The sequence below is a fragment of the Lygodium microphyllum genome, unplaced genomic scaffold (genome assembly GCF_053477565.2).
Source record: "Lygodium microphyllum isolate KBCC unplaced genomic scaffold, Lygodium_microphyllum_v1.1.10 scaffold_145, whole genome shotgun sequence".
Lineage (NCBI taxonomy): Eukaryota > Viridiplantae > Streptophyta > Polypodiopsida > Schizaeales > Lygodiaceae > Lygodium > Lygodium microphyllum.
This window is the reverse complement of record NW_028229628.1, coordinates 83,186-105,069: the sequence shown is the minus strand read 5'-3', so window position 1 is coordinate 105,069 and position 21,884 is coordinate 83,186. Positions and strand designations below refer to the sequence as shown.

General features: G+C 43.0%; 1 pseudogene; it reads right to left on the bottom strand.

Annotated features, from left to right (window-relative positions):
* Nucleotides 1-277: 277 nt before the first annotated feature.
* LOC148008418 (spliceosome-associated protein 130 A pseudogene) overlaps nucleotides 278-21,884 on the bottom strand; it is a 23,593-nt pseudogene continuing 1,986 nt past the window's right edge.

Below are 21,884 nucleotides of genomic sequence, written 5' to 3'. Positions count from 1 at the left end.
CCTCCTTGTTCGTCTCCACCCTCACCTGCCTTCCCCGATTCATCATCATCACCATAGCCCCTCCACCCTGCCCCCATCTTCAACCATGATGCCTCCATAGCCACTCCTGCCGTCTGCTCCCACCCCCCTGGTCGACTACTTCGCCATCTAGAAAATCGCAGATGGGGTCGAGCGCACGGTCCGCTCCTGGAGCAGTGAGAAATTCGGGCAAGCCCACATGTATACATACCCATGCAGTGCAGACCGTAGTTGCAATCGTCGGCCATACATGGTGGCACTATTGTTCTAAGGACATTTTCACATGATAGTTACAAGCCACAACCTTGGTCTTATCCATACACACACTGCCCGCCGGCATAAACACATCCAAGAAAATCTATAGAATTTAAAAAACAAAACTTAACCATTAAACCTTTTATAAAAACTACCTTTTTAATAGTGATTCATATGGATATCCCCTTGTATCCTCAATATGCTCCTTCTATTCATCAAGATCACCCCTTCTCCAAAATACACAAGATTTTTTTTTTGTTTATTTTTAATAAAGCTTATTGTCCTTTCCTTTTCAAAACATATCTATCGGGTGGGAGAACTTCAATATCTATCAGGTGGGAGAACTTCAAAACATATCTATCAGGTGGGAGAACTTCAATATCATAACCTTTGCAAGGGATGCATTTCATTTTTATATATTTTGGGATTTCTTCATGAGCTTCATGGTGTGGTTGTTTTTCTATCTATCCTAAGTGTGAAGTTGTTTTTTTGTGTGAAAATTGTGTGAAAAGCCCTATCTTTTGTGTCTCGGTGAATTTTTCTTGTGGTATGCTCATGACCTAGGCTCAATGTCCTAGTTGTGATTCTATTTTATGTGTTATTTTCCTTCCCTATCCAATGACAATTCAAAGGCGATCAAGAAAATAAATGAAGATTGAAGATAAAGATAAAGATGAAGTTTTCTCAAGTATTGATCGTGGTTCTTCTTCAAGTTTGTTCGCAGGGATGCTTCACACTTAAGCGTGGGAGGAATGATGACCGGGAAATTAATGCAAAAATAGGCACCAAAATGTGCTCACATGGAAACAACTTTTTGTAAAATGACTCATTGCAAATGTACCTCTTGGCAAAAAAATTTCAAATATGAAGCAATGTAAAATGTGTAGTCCAAAAGGCTCACATTAAAAAAATGTAGAAAGGAAAAGAATGGTCAATACATTTTGTCTCATTCCAGAAATTGAAGGGTCTTTAGACCTTAGCCAAGATGTATGCAAATTCAATTTTATATAGCAAGAAAAGAAAAGGAAGAGGCTTGTCAGGTGATTTGAGAAGGTGGGAGGTTGAGGTGGTTACAACCTCTTTCTTCCTTTATCTTCTCCTCTCATGCTTCATTTTCCTCTCCCTCATTTGGCACAACTCTCATCTGTCTCATTCTTGTTTCTTTCTCTCTTGTGCTTCATTGCCAAATCTAATGGAGAGTGAGGAAGAGGAAGAGAGTGAGGATGGAAGCATTGTTCAATTTCTTGCATGCTTTCCTCTTGTGTGTTCTTGGAGAAATGGGTTTCTTGGTGAAGAAGAAGATTTCTTACAAGTTTTTGTGACTAGAAAATGTATTTGCAGCCTCTGTTGGCCGGTTTGAGCTTTTCTTTGTGATGTGGCAGGGTGCTATTCAACACCTAGTGAATCTGCTGTCAATCATGTCTTCTAAGATGTTCATACAAAATGCTGGCAAGAGGATGGCTCTCATCATGAGGCCTACCATCGCACCGCTATCTATCCAAGCATTTATATCAAAAAAGAGGGGTGGCAACCGCTCTTCGTCTGTAGTAGGTTTTGGCTTTAATAATATTCACAATAGACAAAGATAGTTACATGTGGTGATGAAGGTTGGGTTGGGACACAAGGGAAAGTCTTTGAGGAAGCTTGATATAGATGGGCTTGCTGGGATACAATAGGTGATTGGCGTTGGAGTTGACCCATGGAACTTCCAACCATAATGCACAAGGTTAGAAGTAATGGCAATGTTAGGTTTGCTAGTTGAGTCTACATCTTGCTTGGATTCACCCTCATCCTCCAAGAATGGGAAATCAATGGTTGCCAATATGTGCATCCAATCTCCTCATCCTTAGGGCAAGGAATATACCTTGTTAGAGATCCATAATCACTTCTAGACCTTGAGTCACCCTTTAGCAAGGTAGAGATGGCATCTAAGTCCACTGGTGAGGTTTTCCATGTATCCATTTCTACTCGGATTGCTTCTATTGCTCAAGAATATTAGGCCATTACCGTAGTCCTCTATCACTCTAGCATTCCTCGTCTGAGGTCTGCCAAGCAGGATATCATAATCCACACCCTTCATAACTATGAAGTTCATAGAGAATTGGATTCCTCCTATCTTTAGAGGCTAGTCTTTCAGAACTCCAAAAGGTTTAACCTTCATCCCATTTGCTAGAGTAACATCGAACCTTGTAGTTTCCATTGGTGGTTCTCCCCAAGCTTGTGTAACGTGCCCGCTCCTCAAATTGTGGGACACGTCTTAGTAGTCCATCGAGAGATATATCTAGAAGACGCCACCCGACACTCCCAAGGAATGACACGGGGTTTGCCAACTAGGGTCTCTCGAGTTTGCCTCACAATGGAACTTATCTGGCCGTTCCCACTAGGATTGACCTGAAGTCTGGGTTCCTAGAGTCGAGTCTTCCTAATAGCCTTCTAGCATCAGTCAACAGCTGCTCCACTTTGCGCAGATACAACTGGGCCAAAGGAGACTCATACCGCACTTGGTTCAAAGAGAATGGGAAATGAGAGGGATGCATCGCTCAACCTCTCTACCCATAGGGCATAGTCCCATTCCGGTCCCCTAAAACGGTATGAATCGAATTTTTAACTTACAAGTTCTAAGTTCCTTGTGTATCTAACGTTCGCATCAAATAAATTCCATTGAGGAAAGCTCTCGGCTAACCGAGACCACCCTGCCGTAGAATGGACCCAATGGTCACATCCATCACGCTTCTCTCGGGGGTTGTTTCAGTTATCTAATTACCTACCACATTGTGTTTGGCACATAAAAGTAGCTTCCTTAATTAACATGTTAATCATAGGTTTCTTTACGTAATTTAGGGCATAAACACTGAGACAAGATTAAAAAAGATCAAACACTTCCTTAGCTTATCTTCATATTAATGTTTGTCTCCTGCCCATACAGGAGAATTAAGTGTCCCTTTCTACCTCCGCAGAAATAATCCTTCCGTATCCCGGAATACATCAAGTATCATGCCTGAAGACTATCCCAGCAATCTACACTGCTCCAAGTTCCGCCCATAGACTAGTACATGGGCCTCGAGATCCCATCTCGAGTCACGTTGGCCTCTTGTGCGGGATCCAGAGGCAAGGAATTTACAGCCAGAGCCTCCCCTAGCACCCAAGTATCCTCCCGCTCCAAGCAGCACCCACAGAGAGACCTCTCGTGGCGGGTTAGGTCCATATACCCGGCGTGGCCTAACAACCCCCTTGGATAGAGCTCGGCAGACAGTCCGAGGTAACTGAACCTGCCTCTCCCTCCATGATTTTAACCTGAAGCATTGAGTGTTTTGCCTTGAATTAGTTCCTTAAGTAAAGAAGTTCAAACAATGTACCTAAGTGTACAAGCATGATCATTTCAGAGGCCGTTTGTACGACCAACTGCTAAGGTGTGATTCCTTTTTCCCAGATGCTCCCAGCATCCGATCCTGGATCGTTTGCGACTTCGCGAGATCCCAATAATCTCAAACAAGATCATGCAAGTAAATGTTCTTAGTAAGTTAACTTATTTTGACTTGCTCTTCCCCTTGGGTTTTACCTTATGGTGTCTTAACCCTAACTCAAAGCATTAACTGGTCAATCAAGGCAACGGACAAGCCTTATTCGCAACCCAAACAAGGGTCTTTTATTCTTCCAGTTCTTTACTCATCTCCCTCTAACCAAGTTCAGTTAACACACTTGGCAATGCAAGAATTTTCATCTAGGCCTTCATGATACAGTCTAGATGCATGCATCCCTTCCATCTCTCTTAGTGCGGTACTATGCATAATTTTCCACTCAAACTCATCTTACTCGCACTTGGGATTCTCAATGCATTAATACAATTTGTGATCTTTAACTCTTTTCACATTTAGTCAATGATTAATTAACCCTAATATGTAGGTACTTGTATGGCCTAAGTTTCCCTGCATCAATGCAAATGCATCATGTGAATAGAAACTATCATTTCATCTGTTTAGTTTAATCACGGATGCAAACCATGAGTCTTACCAACTAATCACGCACTAAACTAGATGAAAGTCTGTCATTATATATAAATTATTATGGAAAACTTATCATTTCATGTGGCATAAACCTATACGAAATTCATTATTCTATCATTTCACGCGAGCTTTCCAAGTAATGTTTGCAACTCTTGAGTACAACACTCAATGCATAAGATTATCACAATAATCCCCTAAGGCATGCCCATCCCTCATGTGTTTTCTTTATGAAATTGATATGATCTAAAATCTTCAATGGTGGTATTGTACAACTCCTATGGCAAGCTGTCCGCAACACTAATGAGTCTATATATTTTAAGTGTGATGATATAAACATCTAGAGAAAACGAGAGTTTGAGGAACCTGGACTTGATTCGCAGGAGTAGGGGCATAGTTGATACTTGCCTCTCCGTTTGCATCTCTCGTGTCTCTAGCTCCACTTATGATCGAGACTCGTCGCAATACTCGGCTTTGGTGCCATCGTGGAGACGAGGGGAAAGCGTTGTTGAAGGCGAGGAAGGGAGGGCTGCATCCGTGATGATGGGGGGTCGATGCTTGCTGTCGCGGAGGGGGAGGGCTTGCTGCCATAGTCGACGAGGGAGGGGAGGGCCGCCTTATATGGTGGAGGGGGAGATGGTAAAGGGGGGGGAGGGGGGGGGAGGGAAGACGGCCGTCGGCCGCCACCCCTCCCACCTGGGGGGCTGCATGCCCCCCTCTCTTTATTACTCACACACACACACTCTCTCTCTCTCTCCCCGCCATGCAGTTGGCAAGGGGAGAGAGAAGGAGTAAAAAATAAATAAAAATTTTTGAATTTTTTTTAAGGGGGGGTTCTCATGGGGGAAGGCACGGGAGAGCACCGGGGGTGGGGATATTACATCCTCTTTCCCTTAGAGAAATCGAGATGTCCTCATCTCGAGAAGACCTAAGGAAGACAAGCACTAATGGGGCTTACGACCTATGGGTTAAGACCCACCATGCATCCACTGTGCTACTCTTAATGTTTCAAGTAGTGCACTCATATTATTTGAATTGACCATAGGTACAAGAGTAGGATTTATCCTCAATTTTGTTACGTGTCGATTAAGCTTCTAGGAATTTTAGTCCTCCTAATAAGGTTTAGTGGGCACTAGATTTTCGTCTTCATCTGATCCGTCTATATATCCATAGACTGCACCTGTGTAGCTTCGTTTTCTTGGAGGCTCAATGTCTTTTGGACTTAGATCAGGGCAGTCTGCTTGGATGTGTCCTAGCTCGTTACAATGGAAGCATTGACAGTAGGGACATCTCCTACGGATGTGCCCTATCTGTCCGCACGTATGGCATCTCTTATCCTGATCTTCATAGTCATCTTTGCCACAATTGCTCGATTTAAGTTATTGGACGATTGGATTCGCTCGGAGTAATGTGTCTTGCAAGTCCGTTGGACACATTGCTTCAAGAGAGTGGTTTAGAGGAGTGTTCAGGCCATGGTAGAACTTGGATACTTGCTGTGCAATATCCATAGGTGGCGCATATTTTAGTAGGATTATAGACTTTGAGTAGTAAGCTTCCAGGGTTAATTCCAGCTACTTGAGCTTGAAGAATTCATTCATCTTCAAGGTCTGGTAGGTTGGCAGAAGGTATCGTCCGCATACAGCATCTTTCAACTGAGTCCACATAACAGCGGCTTCAAAAATACCTTGATCTTTGCACCATTGCTTCCACCATAACCGAGTCTGGCCAACTAACTTCAGTTTTCCAACCATTGCTTGATTCATGGAGGCAGTTCCCGAAGCAGAGAAATAGTCATCCATCGTCTCAATCCATATCTCTACCTCTGTTGCGACGTTTAACCCTTCTCCATCAAACTCGGGTGCCTTAATTTGCTTGAGAAGAAATTTCTTCTCTTGCATGTCAGCATTCGTGGGTGCAGAAGGTGCCTGACAATCAAGCCATACCACTCAGGTTACTTGTGTTTAGGATATGTCTATGAACCAAACATTAATCAATCATGTATCATCATGAAGTTTTTGCTCTGATAACAACTGTAACACACCCGCTCCTCAAATTGTGGGACATGTCTTAGCAGTCCATTGAGAGATATATCTAGAAGACGCCACCCGACACTCCCAAGGAATGACATGGGGTTTGCCAACTAGGGTCTCTCGAGTCTGCATCGCAACGGAACTTATCCGGCCGTTCCCCCTAGGATCGACCTGAAGTCCGGGTTCCTAGCAGTCGAGTCTTCCTAATAGTTTTCTAGCATCGGTCGACAGCTGCTTCACTTTGTGCAGATACAACTGGGCCAAAGCAGACTCATACCGCACTTGGTTCAAAAAGAATGGGAAACGAGAGGGATGCATCGCTCGACCTCTCTGCCCATAGGGCATAGTCCCATTCCGGTCCCCTAAACGATATGAATTAGGTTTTTAACTTACAAGTTCTAAGGTCCTTGTCTATCTAACGTTCGCATCAAATAAATTCCATTAAGGAAAGCTCTCGACTAACCGAGACCACCCTACCGTAGGATGGACCCGATGGTCACATCCACCATGCTTCCCTTAGGGGTTGTTTTAGTTATCTAATTACCTATCACATTGTGTTTGACACATAAAAGTAGCTTCCTTAATTAACCTATTAATCACAGGTTCCTTTACGTAATTTAGGGCACAGACACTAAGACAATATAAAACAAGATCAAACACTTCCTTAACTTATCTTCATATTAATGTTTGTCTCCCTCCCATACAGGAGAATTAAGTGTCCCTTGCCTCCGCAAAAATAAGTCTTCCGTATCTTGAAATACATCAAGTATCATGCCCAAAGACTATCCCAACAATCTACAAGATTGATGCTCCAAGTTCCGCTCGTAGACTAGTACATGGGCCTCAAGATCCCATCTCGAGTCAGGTCGGCCTCTTGTGCGGGATCCAGAGGCAAGGAATTTACAGCCAAAGCCTCCCCTGGCACCCAAGCATCCTCCCACTCCAAGAAGCACCCGCGAAGAGACCTCTCACGGTGGGTTAGGTCCATATACCCAGCTCGGCTAACAACCCCCTTGGATAGGGCCAGGAAGACAGTCCGAGGTAACTAAACCTGCCTCTCCCTCCTGGCTTTTAACCTGAAGCATTAAGTGTTTTGCCTTGAATTAGTTCCTTGAGCAAAGAAGTTCAAACAATGTACCTAAGTGTACAATCACGATCATTTCGGAGGTCGTTTGTATGACCAACTGCTAAGGTGTGATTCCTTTTTCCCGGATGCTCCCAACATCCGATCCTGGATCGTTCACGACTTGGCGAGATCCCAATAATCTCAAACAAGATCATGCAAGCAAATGTTCTTGGTAAGTTAACTTATTTTGACTTGCTCTTTCCCTTGGGTTTTACCTTATGGTATCTTAACCCTAACTCAAAGCATTAACTGGTCAGCCAAGGCAACAGACAAGCCTTATTCGCAACCCAACCAAGGGTCTTTTATTCTTCCAGCTCTTTACTCATCTCCCTCTAACCAAGTTCAGTTAACACACTTGGCAATGCAAGAATTTTCATCTAGGCCTTCTGGATACAGTCTAGATGCAGGCGTCCCTTCCATCTCTCTTAGTGCGGTACTATGCATAATTTTCCAATTAGACTCATCTTACTCGCACTTGGGATTCTTAATGAGTTAATACAATTCGTGATCTTTAACTCTTTTCACATTTAGTCAATGATTAATTAACCCTAATATGCAGGTACTTGTATGGCCTAAGTTTCCCTGCATCAATGCAAATGCATCATGTGAATAGAAACTATCATTTCATCTATTTAGTTTAATCACAGATGCAAACCATGAGTCTTACCAACTAACCCACACTAAACTAGATGAAAGTCTGTCATTTTATGTAAATTATTATGGAAACCTTATCATTTCATGTGGCATAAACCTATGCGAAATTCATTATTCTATCATTTCACGTGAGCTTTCCAAGTAATGTTTGCAACTCTTGAGTACAACACTCAATGCATAAGATGATCGCAATAATCCCCTAAGGCATGCCCATCCCTCATGTGTTTTCTTTATGAAATTGATATGATCTAAAATCTTCAATGGTGGTATTGTACAACTCCTATGGCAAGCTATGCGCAACATTAATGAGTCTACATATTTTAAATGTGATGATATAAACATCTAGAGAAAACAAGAGTTTGAGGAACCTGGACTTGATTCATAGGAATAGGGGCATAGTTGATGCTTGCCTCTCCATCTGCATCTCTCGTGCCTCTGGCTCCACTTATGATCGAGACTTGTCGCAATACTCGGCTTTGGTGCCATCATGGAGAATGCCAAGATCTTCTTCTTCTTCAGCTCCACTTTTCTCAATCTCCTTATCCCTTCTCTCTTTCTCTCTCTCATCCACCTTCCCACTCTCCCTCTCCCTCTCTCTCCTTCTTCTTCTTCTCTTCTTCTCCTTCTCTCTCTCCCTCTTCTTCTTCCTCTCCTCCTCTTCTTCTCCTTCTTCTTCTTCCTCTTCTCTCCTTCTCCTCTCTCTCTCCCTCTTCTTCTTCTTCTTCTCTTCTTCTCCTCTCTCCCTCTTCTCCTCCTTCTTCTTCTCCTTCTCCCTCTTCTTTTTCTTCTTCTTCTTTTTCTCTTCTTCTCCTTCCTCTTCATCATCATCATCTTCTTCTTCTTCTCTCTCTCCCTCTTCTTCTTCTCCTTCTTCTCCTTCACAGCCAGGGGGGGCTGTAATCACGAGGGGGGGAGAAGCGCTGCTGAAGGCGAGGAAGGGGGGGCTACGTTTGTGACGATGGGGGGCCACTACCTGTTGTCACTGAGGGGGAGGGCTTGCTGCCGTAGTCGACGAGGGAGAGGAGGACCGCCTTATATGGTGTAGGGGGAGGTGGTAAGGGGAGGGGGAGGAGATGGCCGTCTAGTGGCCACCACCCCTCCCACCTGGGGGGACTTAATGCCCCCCTCTCTTCATTACTCACACACACACACTCTCTCTCTCTCTCCCCGCCATGCAGTCGATAGGGGGAGAGAGAGGGAGTTTTAAAAAAAAATTTAAAAAATTTGGGGGGGGGGGGGGGGGGGGGTTCTCATGGGGGGAAGGCACGAGAGAGCACCGGGGGGAATATTGCAGCTTGCAAGACTGTGTGACTAAGTACAGTAACCCGTGCTCCTGTGTCCACTATCCCCTTTCATGTAATATCTCCTAAGGCAACGAGAGGTAAAACTGTGTGCATCTCAGTGCCCTCCCAAAAGGCATTTACTTGTGGGGACTTAAACATTGGATTCAACATTAGGCTTGGTATGTGTGTCATTGGATGGGGGTCTAGGAAGTCTTGTAGTTTATGTTCATTATTGTATTCTACCCATCGCTTCAATTCTTGCCAAAGTGCAGAATTTTGCCTAAGAAATTCTCCCAATGATAATGTCATAGGAGTTGTTATTAGGGTGGTTAGCAATTTGCCATCCGTCCTTCACTCATCAGCTTCATGGGCTCCTTGCCAATGCTCGTGAGGTGTTTGTGTAGTGGCCCCTCATGTTGCCCATGCAGTAGTTCACATGGTGGTATTATCTCTCCTGCTCTCAGATATGTGGGAGAGGCTAGTGGGCTCACAGTTGAGAGTTTGTTAATCTCATCCTCAATAATAGGTTTGGCATCTTGAAGGAGAGCTTGTGCTTCTTTTATCCATTCACCTTGTTTGCAACCCTCAGCAACTGCTACTGGTTCGGGTCAGGGTACTCTCCAGCCTTAGTGCTTCCCTTCTCTCTCATATTAGGAGTAGATGTTTCTGCTTCAGCATCAGTGACTTGTTTTCCCTTGGTTAATGTGGTTTCACTCTCAGTCTTGAGCATTATTTTTGCCTCGATTCTCTTCTTCCACCATCGTTGACTCCTCTTTCCTATAGATGATGCATCTTGTTTGCTAGGTCCAGGTAATGAGATACTAGCATCCTTTATTTGAGCACCTGTCATGACATTTAGGAAAAAAGGTGTGGCATTGTTGTCGGGTGACTTGACACAAAAGAGTCCGAGTGGCACAAACGCTACAATTGCCGAGCTAGTGGAGGGTTTTTGCCTAGGGCAATCAACAAACAAGTGTGTGACTCCACATTCGAGGCATCTCAAGTTGGTCTTCTCTCTATTTACTTTCTCCTTTTCAGGGTAGAGGAACGAGATATGCCCTAGATGGCCACACATACAGCATGCTATGGGCTCTTGGTTTTGAGATCCTCTTAAGCCTCTACCTCTTCCTCTGCTTAAGGCCATGACCAACACATGTCTATAGTCAATGAAAATGGGATTACCCTCTTTGTCATAAGAGACATAAGGGTTCAAGTAAGAATATTTGTCCAATGGTTCCTCCACAAAGTGCCCTGGAGCATCGCTTGGTGGATGGGTCACAATAGGTTCTAGAGGTCTAGGGATTCCTATTGAGTTAATGTCTATCATTGGGGCGACTGGTTTTGAATCATTAGGCGCAAGAGACCTAAAGGGGCTCCCCTTCCAAAATATGGTTGCATAAGTCCTTAATAGTATGGCTGAGTACAAGGTTGCTTAGTAAGGCAACCATCTTGGTAACTAGTAGTGCATGATGTCATGCACGAATCTTCCACAATTGGGACAAGGCCATGATCTGGGATTGGGACATTTAGAAGGCAAGTGGTTCCTTCCATAGTCCACACACTGCACGTGAGGTCATACTGGCCTTTGTATTGACTCTTTTAGTTTGGCTACCTCCGATTTTAGGTCAGCTATAGCTTGGGTCTTGTCAATAATCTACCGTTTATCTTGTCTTTTATCTCAAGAATTGCATGGTGGGGGAATTTGCTTGAGCTGTTGCGCCAAACACACACTGTATACACAAGAGGAACCTCACTCAAGAACACAAGAAGAGAGATGGATGCCAAAACGTTTTCTTGCTGGTTTCTTCTTCTTCTTCAACACACTATACAATGTACACAAAGTATAGATAAGATACAACATAAAGGAAAGTGGCCTACTAAGTCAAACAGTGCATAATTGACTGCGCTATGTATGTAACAAACTAAATATAATAAGTGATAAGTCAGTGGCCATGTGAGTATCATAATGACTACCAACGTGCTAAGTGTAGATGTGTGGACCCATCTAGCCAGGCGGTCCATCATCAATGTCCGCACATGTTGAGCTTGCCATCTCAACACTCCCCCTCAAGCTCAACTCTATCTCTGCAACTCCAAGTAAGCTTCGGAACTTTCGAAGCTTCACCTTCAAAACCAAATCTTTTAACAGGGTATCTAACCTTGCTAGATTTGCGTACCACCGGATCACTCAATGGAGTCTTTATATTACTATGAACTCTGTGTACACCTGGCATCCTGACTGAAGGAATGCCAAGCTCATCATCCAAACTCTCCGAACCACTAGAATCTCCATCAAATCCCAAATGACCAGTAGATGCATCATTACCATCCAGCACTTTCTTCTTTCCTTTGTCCTTCCCTACAACACTTATAGATCCACTTGAAGATGTGGGGCCACTCCTTAGTCTTCCAGACCAAGGGCTAACTGTAGTTGTAGTACCAGATAATGTTTTTGGTCCACTAAGACTCTGTGATTCTTGTTTATCTTTCTGCACATAGTTGTGTGATCATTATCATCATCCAAAACATCACCATCAGGTGTATATCAACTTCCCATCTCATCAAATATAACATCCCTGCTCACTCTGAACTGACCTGTGACAGGGTTATAACAATGATTCCCTTTCTGCTCTAAAGAGTATCCAATAAAAATACATTTTTCTGCCTTTGGATCAAGCTTCTTCCGTAGTTCATCTGCCACATGAATGTATGCAACACAGCCAAATACCTTCAAGTGCGATACATCAAGCTTCTTACTAGTAAAGCATTCTTCAGGAGTCATCCCATGAACTGTAGCTGTGGGAGTTCTATTCATAATGTAAACAACTATATGGACAGCCTCAGACCAAAATGTTTGGGCGTATTCTTTTCAGCCATTAACGCCCGTGAAACTTTATACAATATGCCTATTTTTTCTTTCTACAACACCATTTTGCTGTGGGGTATACTTGCAAGTAAATTGCCTCTTTATCCCATGAGTCCTCAAGAAGCCTCTGAACTCATTAGAGAGGTACTCTCCCCCTCCATCTGATCTCAAGTACTTTACTTTTAAGCCGGTTTTTGTTTCAATAGCTGCCTTAAAAGATTGAAGTTCAAACACATCACTTTTTTCCTTCATGAAGTATACCCATAACTTTCTTGAACAGTCATCAATAAATGTGACAAAGTATTTGTTGCCACCAAGAGATACATTCTGTGTAGGCCCCTGAACATCTGTATGCACTATATCAAGTATTTTCCTACTCACTTCTCTATCATGCGAGAAGGGTTGTCTTGCCTGCTTACCAAACTAGCATGCTTCACACACTTTATGCAATTCTGCAACTCTAAAAGAAGGCAACATTGTAACCAATCCTCTGGACTGCATTAATTTCAGTCCCTTGCATATTTTCATGTCCAATACATTTATGCTATATTTCAATATATGCAACTACTCCTTTTATTTTAGCATACATAGCAGCATCCATTGCAGGAATTCCAGCATCTAAAGTGAACATTTGGCCAACTCTACTTCCTTTTACGACCAACCTACACTTATCATTAAAGTCTTCTACAAAACAACCTTTTACATTGAATCAGACCTGCAACCCCTACTCTACCATTTGGCCAAATTCTTTGTAATTGATGGCACATGTAATACATCTGTCAAACTCTTTGTCTGGCCATCATACAAGGACAAGGGAACCTTTCCAAATGTGTGAAATTGGCTGGCATGAATCATCACCCGTCTGCACATAACCTGGGTTTTGTAAGTCCTGCATCTCTCCAAACCATTCAACATGACTAGTCATATGATTAGATACACCTGAATCGACATACCATACATCATCATGTGTCCCCTTTCCTGTAACTGCATTCATCATATGCTGCATAGCAACAGACACTCATTTTTGTCTTCATTTTGTCGTGAAGATGATGCATAGTTTCCTTCTTGCTTCAGTGTGTTCTGTGCTTGTCAAGGAGCTTGCCCAAGACCCTACAAGCCTCCCTAGGTGGGCAATGACCTCAACCATATTAGCCAATGAGGAGCAACATGCTATGTGAATTGCACCTAATCTATTGCCCTCTTTCTTGGCGTGGACAATCATCCCCAGCTCTTCCTTAGACTCTTGGGAACTTGGCAATTTTCGATATTAGACCTAGTTTAGAGCATCATTTGGAGTGACATTGGTCAACCATTTACCTATTGTTTGAAATATTTACCATACACTGTGGTGGGTAACACCTATTGGACTCCATAGTGTTGATGTGATGCTTATGGGGCTATTTTGTGATGCTCAGATGATGTATTGACATGTGGGGAATAATTTGGACCAATTTAAGCTTTTTTAGCTTCGCCATTGAAGGGTTCTTTGAGTAGCAAAGTTTGGACAACAAGCATATTACAATAAAGCTCTATGTATTACATGCCTACAAGTGCTTCAAGGATTCTACATGTATATATTGATGCTTGGCATTAATGTACATGAGCTAAGAGGTTTGCATTTGAGATTCATTGAATGCATTTTGGCAGTGACTTATTGATACAAGGATTCTTCACTTGCAAGTTGAAGTCCTATTCTTGGCTTATGCTCCTGGATGCATTAATTCATATCTTTGGGAAATCGGATGCTATGACTTGATGTATTGAGGTTTTTTGTGCGCTTGGGCATTCTAGATTCACTTCCAAGGGGAGCCATTTTGTATTTACATTGTAGAGCTTGGCTCTTTGAGTCAATGGTGAGACACTTGTAAACTGATTTGCTTTTGAGCTTGGATACCTTATATCTATCATTGTTAGTGGGTTGTCAGTGGTGACAGACACATACTTGATATGCATTGTTGTATGCATCTATCTGTTTGATACCTTGGATATTTTGATAATTCTTAGTACTTGGTGCTTTATGCTTTTTCTTGCATTGCTAGTTGTATTGTATACCATGGTTGCTACCTAAATATTCCTACTAGTGGGAGCTTACTTCTTTGGTCATTTGCCTATAGATGTATGGTAATTTATTGTAGTTTTACATACAAAAATGCTCAAAGCTATTTATGAGCAATTTCTTTGAGGGTAGAAGCTTTGTTGGAGCACTCTAGTGCTTATTGTTTGTGGATAGCCATATACTCTTTAGTTTTCCACTTCTTACTCTTGCTTTTGGATAATTGTAAATGGATCCAATGAGAGTGCTTTTTTCATCATTGAGAAGTTAGATGGTAACAACTTCCATATTGGAAGACCCAAATATGGTACGTATTGGTGAAAAAGAAGCAAGTTAGGCCATTGAAAGTCAAGGGCATAGAGCCAATAAATCGGGATAGAAATTATTAGGATAATCCTAATGAGTTATGCATGTCCACTATCATACTATCTTTGTCTAAGTAGGTATACTTCAATGTTATTTTGACTGATGGTGGTGCATATGATTTATGGAAGAAGATATGTGATCTTCATGACAAGCAGAGTCTTGCATTTTAGTTGTATTGGTTGAAGAATCTTATGCATGAAGGAGGCCACCCCTATGTCTACTCATTTGAATGAGTCCCACTCTATTTTCAATCATATGCAATGATGTAGAGAGTGTTTCACTTATAGAAGAAGTAAACATGAAGAATATTGATGTAGCCAGCACTTCTCATGCACTTATAGTGAGAGATAGAAATGTTGAAAATGGGAATAATATGGTGGTAGAGACTCACAGTTCGACAAGGGCAAGTCTCAATCTTCTAGGTAATCATGTATAAGTCTTATGGTCATACGTCCTCTTTGACATTCATTGTTATGAGCATCAGGGTCACATTTGGCTACAATGCCATAAAATACACAATGATAGGTGCAATAAAAAAGTAAAAGGAAAAGCACATGATAATGCCAAATCTTTTGATGATGATCCTAGCACTATTCTTAAGAAGTTCCTAAGTTGAGTGTGAAGATAGAGGAGATAAATATCTTGGAGTACAGTTTTGATGATTACATACTTGCTGCTTCATCACTTGATGCTACTCAATTGATGCTACTCAATTGATTGATGCTCCTTCTTCTTACTCTAAGTGTTGGCTTCTTGATTTGGGGGCCTCATTCCATGCTATCCCACTTCATCATCAATTTCATAGCTACCATATTGTTACGAGTTTTGTTAGACTGGGAGACGACACTGCATTGGATATCATTGGCATAGTTGATGTTAGATTGCAATTTCTTACTAGTGCTCCTTTTGTGTTTCATGATGTACATCATGTCCCTAGTTTGACTAAAATCCCTATCTCAGGTGGACAATTGGATGATGATAGGTACCATATATCTTTTGGTGACTTTGCATGGAAGATCACTCGTGGAAGCCTTGTTTCTACTAGAGGTGCCAAGGTTGATAGCATGTACCCTTTGCTTGTATCTGGTTCTATTGATCATGTTTTGGCTATGACCGATCTTTCTCCTATATCTCTTTGGCATCGTTGTCTTTGGCATATATCTCTGAAAGGAGTGAATGTACTCACTTGTTTGAAATATTTGCCATCTTTTGACTCCTTAGGTTTTGACTCTTGTGAACATTATTTATATGGCAAGTAGACACATAGCTCTCATAAAAAGTTTGGTTCTATATATGTGGGTGAGCCATTAGCTCTTGTTCATTTAGATATTTATGGTCCCATGCCTTGTTAGTCATTGGGTAGCATGAAGTACTTTGTTATATTCATAAATGATTGTTTGCATAAGGTTTGGGCCTATCTATGATTTGATAATGGGGGTGAATATGTCTCTAAGGAATTTAAGTGGCTTTGTGATAATGAGAGAGGTAGTAAGTGTCAGTTGACCACTCCATATACCCCACCCTAGATCGGTATTACAAAGTGCATGCATACTATTCAAGAAAGAGTCTATAGTATGCTTAACTAGGCAAGCTTGCCATAGTACTTTTAAGTTGAGGTAGTTACTACTGTCATGCATCTCATTAATAGATCCCCATGCATTGCTCTTGGTGGTATAGTTGTTGTCAAGGAGGTATGGTCTAATAAATCTCCCTTGTATACCAACTTGCGAGTCTTTGTATGTCAAGATTTCTACCATATTTTAACAAAAAAGTGAAATAAGCTGGATCCAAAGTCAGTGAAATGCATCTTCTTGGATATGGCGATGTAGGTGAGATGGGCTATCACCTTTGAAATCTGCAGCCTTGAAAGGTTATCCATGAGAAAGCCTCTCACTTATGACGAGGCTCTCACTTATGTCATGGTAATTGATGCTAGCGAGCCTCTCACTTATGACGAGGCTCTGCGCAAAGGTGAGTCACTCTTGGGAGAAAGTCATGTAGTCTAAGCATGGTTCACTATAAAAAAACTGTACATGGGATTTGGTTCCTTTGCCTGATGGGAAAAATGCATTGCCATGCAAGTGCATGATATTAAGTGTTCCATTGCCTCCAGATTTGAAACTTAGCTAAGAAGATAATCCCAAGTTAGATGAGTAGAAGGTTGAAATGGCCAAGGTTCCATATGCATCCACATCGGGTAGCTTGATGTATGCCATGGTTGCTACACATCTAGACATTGCCTATGTAGTAGGTGTGGTTAATGACAAACCTTGGCAAAAGAGATTTTGAGGCAGTAAAGAGTATCATGAGATACTTAAATGACACTTAGTCTATGTGCATGTGCTTTAGAAGGAAGGATGCATCTATTCTTGGATAGGTATATGCTAATTTTACAAGGATCGTAGACTCTAGGAGGTCTAGTATAGATTTTGTCTTCACTTTCACAAGTGGTGTAATCTCTTGGGTTTCTTGAAAGTAGCCATGTACAACTTTATCTACCATTGCTAATGCACACGGATAGTAACTTCTAAAGTGAATTTTCTTGGGGAAAGACTTTTGGGAGGCAAACAAAGATAAAGTGGAGGAGGTGAGGGGCACCAATTTCAAGTGTTATATTCTTGTATCATAGCTTGAAACTAAAGTTTAGGTGACTATGAACCGCTGCATGTCCTTGCTCTTGTTGGGGGTAAAGGCGCCTCTGCCATGCCACCCCATGTATTACTACACTGACAGTACTCGCCACTGCACACTGCAGGTGGCGGGCGCCCGTCATGTCACTTTATTCTTTATTCTTTTAGTGACAGTTTGAATAAAGGAAGGCTCGGTCACACATTGTGACTGTTGGAGTTCCCATTTCTTGTCTCTCTCTTTTCTTGCTCTTGCTCTCCCGCCATAGCTCGCGTGCAAGCTTCGATCCTTCTCACCTTTCAACTGGTATCAGAGCTTGGCATTCTCTTACTCGAGCTCGACTCGGTGCTTCCCGACCTTCGCATCGACTCGCTTCGCGCATTGGGTCTCCATCCCGGCAGCCATAGCCGACCTCTTGAGCTCCCGACTCTCCCCGGCTTCCCGAGCTCCATCCCGGCCTTCTTGAGCTTCATCAAGGCCTTGCCCTTGAGGTATTGCTTCAGCATTTGCAGGCATTTGAGTGTATTCTCAGTTTGAAACAGGGCAGGAACAAAGGGCAGCCACTCTTCTTGAGCTCCATAGCTCATATCTTCCCTCCCCTTTGCATTGGGCCTTCATGGCTTGGTATGTGCCTACCTTGGGCCATCATTGAGCCCCCCCACACTCAACATTCAGCCACGTGATTAAAGCAGCACTCCAGGCCTCAACACGTTGAATATGGCGCCCATTTTTAGACTTTGACCTCCACGTTTTACAGCTGAATGCTTTGTTGCTCATGGAGCACTCATCATTGGCCTATTTGGAGGGCATTTGAGCCATTTTTGGATGTCATTTTGATGCTTTGGCTTGACATTGAGGTTGGGAGCTGATCCTTCTCAATTTTGAAACTGTCATTCACTGCATAATAGTGCTAGAAAACAGGGCAGCACTCCTGACACTGACATTTGGGGACGACTTGGAGCGATTTTGGCTTGAATATGGGGCTGAAATCTAATGTTTAGAACAGTAAATACATGCTGGAATAACAGTGGGCTGAAGGTACTTTACATGCTTTGGCACTTACCCACCGATACCGGATGTATGCTTTGAGCTTTGGCATGATGTCTCTAACATTTGGGGACGACTTGGAGCATATGTATGAGATTATGGGATGCTTTTGAGCTTCGCATTAGCTCCGTCTTCACTGGCATTTGGACCGACTTGGCATGCTGGTGGACCGCCTATGCCTCATGTCTCTGCTTGACAGTTAGGCTTTTGCATTACATGCTTTGGTTCGTGACATATGCTATTTGGTTCGTGTATGCCATACCGACATTTGGAGCTTGGATTTGGATGTATTTGAGCATTCCCGGCTTACTTGATCACTGATCTTGGTTGCTATTTGGATGTCATTGAGTTGACCGAGAGCTTATTTGGGCTTATGTATTGCTTCATGGTTAATACGACCGGTGCTTCATGTATGTCATGCTCTCTTGGATGCGCTTGATGCATTGAAAGGGTCACTTATCACTGGTGCTTTCTCTTGGGTTGTTTGAGCTTCTGAGCTCGCTTTGTACGTCTTTTGTGCCAGTGGGAGCATTTTACATGCTTGCTTGACCTTTGACAGTTGCATGCTATTGGAGCACTTACATGTATTTGGAGCAGTTTATGTCTTGAGCAGCTACATACGCATTGAGACTTTGGGATCATACTCCGATCTTTATGGATATGCATTGATGTACTCTTGGTTCACAGGATGCTTATGAGCTGAGTCTCATATTTGGATCTTTCTCTTTGAGCAGACACCTATTTGTGTCAGGTTTTGACAGTTACAGGAACACTTTGCCTAGAGTGTCTGGGGGTGTGCCTTTCACTGGCAAATGTTATTTTGACATGCTTCGGTGTTGAGCTCATGTTCTTTTCACTGCCATTGGCCTTGCTTATGTCCGTTTCATGCCGGCTTTGGACCTAGCATTGTTTGCTTGACATTGGATCCTATTTTGGGACAGTTTGCTCTCTAGACTGCATACCTGCAATTTATTACAGCAAGCAGTTATTGGTGGACTGAGGTGTACTTTTCATGCTGAAATATCCTGATTTGGTGTACCGCACCTAGTACTAAGTGGGCAACAACTTTTGGCACACTTTGCTCGCCCTTTGGACCCCGTTTTGGTCATTTTTGGGCAGTTTCTGCAGTAAAACAGCAAGCAGTTTTGGACTGTTTGGGCATTTCCAACCTGCATAATGGCATCATCTTCGCATGATAGTGCCATCTTTAACATTACAAAGTTGGATGGTACCAACTACTCTTACTGGAAGAGTCAAATATGGCAGGTTTTGGTGCAGAAATCTCAGATTAAGCCACTTCGGTTGAGTGGGGAGCAGCCTGAAACTATGGACAATGACGACTGGCTTGAACTTGATGAGCTATGCAAGTCCACGATTGTATTGTCTCTCACTGAATAGGTACATTATAATGTATTTGAGGAAGCACAGAGTGCATGGGATCTATGGAATAAGATCAAGAATCTTTATGATAAGAAAAGTCCGGCGAGTCAGATGTACTGGTTGAAGCAGCTTATGGATCTGCGCATGAAGGATAATGCGACTATGTCTGCTCACTTGAGCCAGTTCCATGCTATACTGAAGAACCTAACTTCGTAGGATATCACCTTTGGAGAGGAAGTAACTCCTCTTTTTCTTGCTTAGGACTTTGAATGAGTCATGGGATGTATTCCGCACTGCTCTTTGTGCCTCTAGTGCTACTCTAAAATTAGCAGATGTTGAGAGTGCTCTTCTTCAGGAAGAGGTGAATCGCAAAAACTTGGATGCCTCTCGTGGTAGTCATGCTTTGACAGTTAGAGGCAGGAATGACAGGTATGACCGTGGTAATGGCCGAGGCCATGACTCGCAGAAGGGTCGGTCTAAATCTCGTGGCAAGTCGCGTAGTAAGTCGCGTGGGCGCAATGCAAATGTCACTTGTCATCATTGTGGGAAAAAGGGCCATATTAGACCACAGTGTCATGAGTTGCGCAATGAGAAGCGCAAGGATAAGGGGAAAGATAAAGTGCAGGAGAAGTCCTCTGATCGCAGCATAGTACCTGCGAAGTCCAGCGTCAAGATTGAGGAAATTAATGTCACACAAACTAAGGAGTCCGATGGTGGTGATGAGTTTATACTTGCAGCTAGTTCTTCTGATGCTTCACACTTGACTGAGACATCTAGTATGTATGCACAGTGCTGGTTTTGGATTCAGGAGCATCCTTCCATGTGACGCCTTACCGTGAGTGGTTCCACTCTTACTGCACTATATCTGGTTCAGTCAGACTTGGAGACGACAGGTCTCTTGACATTGTGGGCATGGGTGATATTCAGTTGCAGTTTTCCACTGGTAGTTCATTTTTGCTTAGGGATGTACGTCATGTACTTGCGCTTACGCGCAGTCTTATGTCTGCAGGACAGTTGGATGATGCAGGGTTTCATGTCTGTTTTGGGGATTCTACCTGGAAGATTACCAAAGGCAGACTTGTGCTTGCCAGAGGCGCCAAGGCTGGCAGCCTCTATCCTCTTGTTGTATCTGGGTCTTCTGTAGACCATGTTTTGGCAGTGGGCTCTATCCCACATGTATCACTTTGGCATGCCTGTTTGGGGCATATGTCTTTGAAAGGAATGAAAATGTTATCTGGTTTGCAGTATCTTCCGCCTTTGGACTATGCACATTTTGACTCGTGTGATCATTGTCTTTATGGTAAGCAGAATAGGTCTACGCATAAGAAATCGGGTAGGCCACGCATGAATGAGCCCTTGGCATTGGTGCATTCCGATGTTTGTGGGCCTATGCCTTGCATGTCTATGGGTGGCGCGAAGTACTTGTTGAGATATCGAGCTCCACTCGTGATACGCCAGGGTGACCGTTGTGTATTTATGTCAACGACTTGTCAGTTGCAGACGCGGTTGGTACACCGCCCATGAATAATAGCTACATGATAGCTATCCTTATCTACTCTAGTTCGTGGCTCAGTTAGTATGCCACCTTAGTTAGTTGAGTTTGGTTTGAGACCCACATATAGGGTTCTCCTATTTTCTTTGTATGAGAGTTCTTTTGGCTTCCACAACTAAGAAGAGGAAAATTGTTTTCAGCCTCCACCCTTGTGTGTATTCCCCCATTGTGCAAGCAAGAAAGCTACAAGTGAGACTCCTTCCTTCTCTCCCACAATCTTGACATGGTATCAGAGCCTTGTTCGTGGTAAGGAGCTCAAGAAAGCAAGCCAAGCTCGCGGTGGTCTGGTAAGAGGAGCAGTGTTGCTTTCATTTTCTGTTTTGGGAGCAGATCTCTGCAGGTAGCACAGCCGGAAATTGCAGGAGTGCATTGTCTCAGGTTGAGACGCCCTTCGCGGTGAAGCAAGAGGGCAGTATATGTTTTTTTGATTTGAGGCCATTTCGGGGCCTGTTTTGCAGACGGAAGTTTTCTGCACGCACTCAGGAAAAGGCTCAGTTTTATGCTGTGCAGCCACTGTTCTACAGGTCGGTGAAAAGTTACTGTAGAAATTGCATCATATGCTTGTGCGCAGAGACATTGGGAGTTTCAGAATCATCCTTGGTTCCTGTTTATGCAAAAACGTCAC